This window comes from Mus musculus, chromosome 12, assembly GCF_000001635.26.
Source record: "Mus musculus strain C57BL/6J chromosome 12, GRCm38.p6 C57BL/6J".
In the NCBI taxonomy this organism is placed as follows: Eukaryota; Metazoa; Chordata; class Mammalia; order Rodentia; family Muridae; genus Mus; species Mus musculus.
In genome coordinates this window covers 93924288-93929837 of record NC_000078.6, presented here as the reverse complement: position 1 = coordinate 93929837, position 5550 = coordinate 93924288, and the positions used below count along the sequence as shown (strand labels likewise).

General features: G+C 45.4%; 1 non-coding gene and 1 pseudogene across 1 annotated transcript; one reads left to right on the top strand and one right to left on the bottom strand.

Moving 5' to 3' along the window:
- Gm9726 (predicted gene 9726) lies at window positions 439-2836 on the top strand (annotated as a pseudogene).
- Mir8099-2 (microRNA 8099-2) lies at window positions 2374-2500 on the bottom strand. The gene has a single exon (NR_106201.1). It is a non-coding gene; the product is annotated as a microRNA 8099-2 (primary transcript).

Below are 5550 nucleotides of genomic sequence, written 5' to 3'. Positions count from 1 at the left end.
AGGAGAACACTGCTAAAGAGTTACAAGTCCTTAAAGAAAAACAGGAAACACAACCAAACAGGTAGAAGCCCTTATAGAAAAACAGGAAAACACATCAAAACAGATGATGGAAATGAACAAAACCATACTAGACCTAAAAAGGGAAGTAAACACAATAAAGAAAACCCAAAGTGAGGCAACGCTTGAGATAGAAACCCTAGGAAAGAAATCTGGAACCATAGATGCCAGCATCAGCAACAGAATACAAGAGATGGAAGAGAGAATCTCAGGTGCAGAAGATTCCATAGAGAACATCGGCACAACAATCAAAGAAAATGGAAAATGCAAAAAGATCCTAGCTCAAAACATCCAGGAAATCCAGGACACAATGAGAAGACCAAACCTACGGATAATAGGAGTGGATGAGAGACCCGCCTCCAGCGCCCTGAGGGGGCCTGCATTTCCTACAATACTTTGAGACGCTGTGCCTTTTGGGAAATGAAGTCTTTTGGTTATTTATTTTATTTTTTTATTTTTTTGAAGAGCACACTGCTCACCTGGACACAGGACCTCACATCTCGAAGGATCCAGGTGTTCGGAGACTCAAGATCCTGTATGTGGAGCCGGAATTTCAGGGTGGGACCTTCCTGATGTGGAGCGAGGCGTCAGGGATCTCAGTGGACTATATACTACAAACTCTTGCTGTCCTCAGGCTCGTACTCCTCAGCCACAACCTACCTGGGGTGGGCCTTATTTGGAACAGAGAGGATGTGGGAGCACCCGGCATCCCGACTGTTGGATGTGGGGATACACTGAGGGAAGAGTGTTGATGAGGGTGTCTAGGGTTCAAAGGTCAGAGATCAGGCTTGCGAGGAGTTGGGGAGGGGGCGTCGAAAGTCAACCGGGTCAGCGACTGACAGCTCAGGGAAGATACTTATGGGTAAGGAGCTCGTGGAAAGAGAAATGTAACCGGCCTGGCAGACTTCTTAAGAGACGGACAGTAACTCCAGGCACGGCAAGAAGCAGCAAGAGGAGGACGACGAATGTAGTCTCTCGAGAGTCGGGAGACTGTAGAGAGACGAGAGAAGAGAAAACGAATTATCTGAATATCCATTCCTTGGGTTCGGCCGTCACTGTTACTTAGCTGGGCTTCCCTCAGTTGTGACCCTAGGTCTTGACAGTGAGGAGATGGCTTCTCCCTCTAGACAGCCTCCCCTCGGGGGGTCAGGGCTGCTGCATGGGAGCCGTGCTCGTTCTTATGGAAGCCTGGTACAATCATCCTGCTCCCCAGTGAGGGAAAGACGCCTGGAGCATCAATTGGAGCCTGGAGACACCCTGGCTGGATTAGCACTCAAATACGGGGTAACGATGGAACAGATTAAGCGTACAAACCGCCTTTATACTAACGACTCCATCTTCCTGAAGAAAACGCTCTACATCCCCATCCTATCAGAGCCCAGAGACTTGTTTAATGGTTTGGATTCTGAGGAGGAAAATGATGGAGAGGAAGAGGTGCGCCCGAGTAAGGATGAGATCGGATCATCTTCGGGGAGGAGGAAGAATCGAGGGTCAGGGTCGGGTCGGCCCAATGGCACAGGCCTCCCGCCTCACCAGGAAACCTCCACCCCCAGCCATGACCTTTCTGCCTCTGATTTCCTTAAGAAGCTTGACTCACAGATCAGCCTGTCAAAGAAGGCTGCTGCCCAGAAGCTGAGGAAAGGGGAGAGTGGGGTACCTGAGGAGGACACGGGTCTCTACCCTAGCTCCCCTCGGATGCAGCAGCGAGCAGTCCTAGGCCCTGTGCCACTCACCCGGACGTCTCGGACCCAGACACTGCGGGACCAGGAAGATGAAATCTTCAAACTCTGATGTCCCCAGAACTGATGAGCAAGGCAGGATGTTGAAGGACCAGCCCGAGGGGGAGAGGAGTCTGAGGTGAGGCTGAAGAACAGAGCTTCCCAGCCTGCCTCACTCCTCTCCAGCCATCTTTGCCAAGATTTCTTCAGCTGGGGACACTTAGTGGCAAGCGTAGCGAGTGGGAGCAGACCTCTTCCCAGTTCTTGGGCTGAATCTAGAGTTAGCCTTTAGATTCAAAGGCTCTTCTATGCCCTCGCTGTCCCGTTGAGCATTCCCTGGCCTTAGAGCAGGGAAGCAGAGACCCCTCCCCATCTCCAATGATCTTACCTAATTTATTTGGTGCTATATTGAAGTAATATTTATTTGCTATATCTAACTCCTTTCTCTTCTTAACTGGGAAAAGAGGGGGGAATTTCCATATCACTGAAGATAGGGAAACCCAGAACTGTAAGTGGAGGCGGCTGGCTGCTCGCCTGTCCCACTTTCCTAGCGAAGCTTGTTGCTGAGGCCTGGGAGTTGGTGATGCTCACCATAGAATGGCAGACTGCGCTGAGTTTTCCCCACTCCCAAGGTAAAGGGTGGGACTCAGTTGTAACTAAGAACTCCCTACAACCTTTCCCACGCCTTGGCTCTGAGAGAAGGCAGCGTGGTGGATACTGACTAAGCATCCTTCTTCCAGCTCCTCTCCTCTCCCCAGCGCGTGGTGGGGCTAAGGAATGGAAGATGCTTTGGGGTTCAAGGAGAACAGTTACAGAAGTGTCTTTGTTACGCACCCTAGCCTACCTATGCCTTGCCCCCACTTCATATGTATCTGTAATCTGTATCTGATCTGCAGTACAATTTGTCTTTTGTTCCTTAAGTGATGAAATAGGCATGGCGGCACAGTAGTCCTGGGAGTCTGTCTCCGGTTCAGAAGTGGGAATAAGTGTTGTTTCTAGACCTCTCCTCTATGTTTAGCCTGAGTATGGAGCTCGAGAGATTAAACCGTGAGCCCTGTGCAAAAAAAAAAAAAAAAAAAAAAAAAAAAAAAAAAAAAAAAAAGGAGTGGATGAGAATGAAGATTTTCTTTCTTTTTTTTTTTTTTTTTTGTGTTACTCTTTTTTTTTTTTCCATTTTTTATTAGGTATTTAACTCATTTACATTTCCAATGCTATACCAAAAGTCCCCCATATCCACCCACCCCCACTCCCCTGCCCACCCACTCCCCCTTTTTGGCCCTGGAATTCCCCTGTACTGGGGCATATAAAGTTTGCAAGTCCAATGGGCCTCTCTTTCCAGTGATGGCCGACTAGGCCATCTTTTGATATATATGCAGCTAGAGTCAAGAGCTCCGGGGTACTGGTTAGCTCATAATGTTGTTCCACCTATAGGGTTGCAGATCCCTTTAGCTCCTTGGCTACTTTCTCTAGCTCCTCCATTGGGAGCCCTATGATCCATCCATTAGGTGACTGTGAGCATCCACTTCTGTGTTTGCTGGGCCCCGGCATAGTCTCACAAGAGACAGCTACATCTGCGTCCTTTCAATAAAATCTTGCTAGTGTATGCAATGGTGTCAGCGTTTGGATGCTGATTATGGGGTGGATCCCTGGATATGGCAGTCTCTACATGGTCCATCCTTTCATCTCAGCTCCAAACTCCGTCTCTGTAACTCCTTCCATGGGTGTTTTGTTCCCAAATCTAAGGAGGGGCATAGTGTCCACACTTCAGTCTTCATTCTCCTTGAGTTTCATGTGTTTAGCAAATTATATCTTATATCTTGGGTATCCTAGGTTTGGGGCTAATATCCACTTATCAGTGAATACATATTGTGTGAGTTTCTTTGTGAATGTGTTACCTCACTCAGGATGATGCCCTCCAGGTCCATCCATTTGGGTAGGAATTTCATAAATTCATTCTTTTTAATAGCTGAGTAGTACTCCATTGTGTAGATGTACCACATTTTCTGTATCCATTCCTCTGTTGAGGGGCATCTAGGTTCTTTCCAGCTTCTGGCTATTATAAATAAGGCTGCTATGAACATAGTGGAGCATGTGTCCTTCTTACCTGTTGGGGCATCTTCTGGATATATGCCCAGGAGAGGTATTGCTGGATCCTCCGGTAGTACTATGTCCAGTTTTCTGAGGAACCGCCAGACTGATTTCCAGAGTGGTTGTACAAGCCTGCACTCCCACCAACAATGGAGGAGTGTTCCTCTTTCTCCACATCCTCGCCAGCATCTGCTGTCACCTGAATTTTTGATCTTAGCCATTCTGACTGGTGTGAGGTGGAATCTCAGGGTTGTTTTGATTTGCATTTCCCTGATGATTAAGGATGTTGAACATTTTTTCAAGTGCTTCTCTGCCATTCGGTATTCCTCAGGTGAGAATTCTTTGTTCAGTTCTGAGCCCCATTTTTTAATGGGGTTATTTGATTTTCTGAAGTCCACCTTCTTGAGTTCTTTATATATGTTGGATATTAGTCCCCTATCTGATTTAGGATAGGTAAAGATCCTTTCCCAATCTGTTGGTGGTCTTTTTGTCTTATTGACGGTGTCTTTTGCCTTGCAGAAACTTTGGAGTTTCATTAGGTCCCATTTGTCAATTCTCGATCTTACAGCACAAGCCATTGCTGTTCTGTTCAGGAATTTTTCCCCTGTGCCCATATCTTCAAGGCTTTTCCCCACTTTCTCCTCTATAAGTTTCAGTGTCTCTGGTTTTATGTGAAGTTTCTTGATCCACTTAGATTTGACCTTAGTACAAGGAGATAAGTATGGATCGATTCGCATTCTTCTACACGATAACAACCAGTTGTGCCAGCACCAATTGTTGAAAATGCTGTCTTTCTTCCACTGGATGGTTTTAGCTCCCTTGTTGAAGATCAAGTGACCATAGGTGTGTGGGTTCATTTCTGGATCTTCAATTCTATTCCATTGGTCTACTTGTCTGTCTCTATACCAGTACCATGCAGTTTTTATTACAATTGCTCTGTAGTAAAGCTTTAGGTCTGGCATGGTGATTCCGCCAGAAGTTCTTTTATCCTTGAGAAGACTTTTTGCTATCCTAGGTTTTTTGTTATTCCAGACAAATTTGCAAATTGCTCCTTCCAATTCGTTGAAGAATTGAGTTGGAATTTTGATGGGGATTGCATTGAATCTGTAGATTGCTTTTGGCAAGATAGCCATTTTTACAATGTTGATCCTGCCAATCCATGAGCATGGGAGATCTTTCCATCTTCTGAGATCTTCTTTAATTTCTTTCTTCAGAGATTTGAAGTTTTTATCATACAGATCTTTCACCTCCTTAGTTAGAGTCACGCCAAGATATTTTATATTATTTGTGACTATTGAGAAGGGTGTTGTTTCCCTAATTTCTTTCACAGCCTGTTTATTCTTTGTATAGAGAAAGGCCATTGACTTGTTTGAGTTAATTTTATATCCAGCTACTTCACCGAAGCTGTTTATCAGGTTTAGGAGTTCTCTGGTAGAATTTTTAGGGTCACTTATATATACTATCATATCATCTGCAAAAAGTGATATTTTGACTTCCTCTTTTCCAATTTGTATCCCCTTGATCTCCTTTTGTTGTCGAATTGCTCTGGCTAATACTTCAAGTACTATGTTGAAAAGGTAGGGAGAAAGTGGGCAGCCTTGTCTAGTCCCTGATTTTAGTGGGATTGCTTCCAGCTTCTCTCCATTTACTTTGATGTTGGCTACTGGTTTGCTGTAGATTGCTTTTA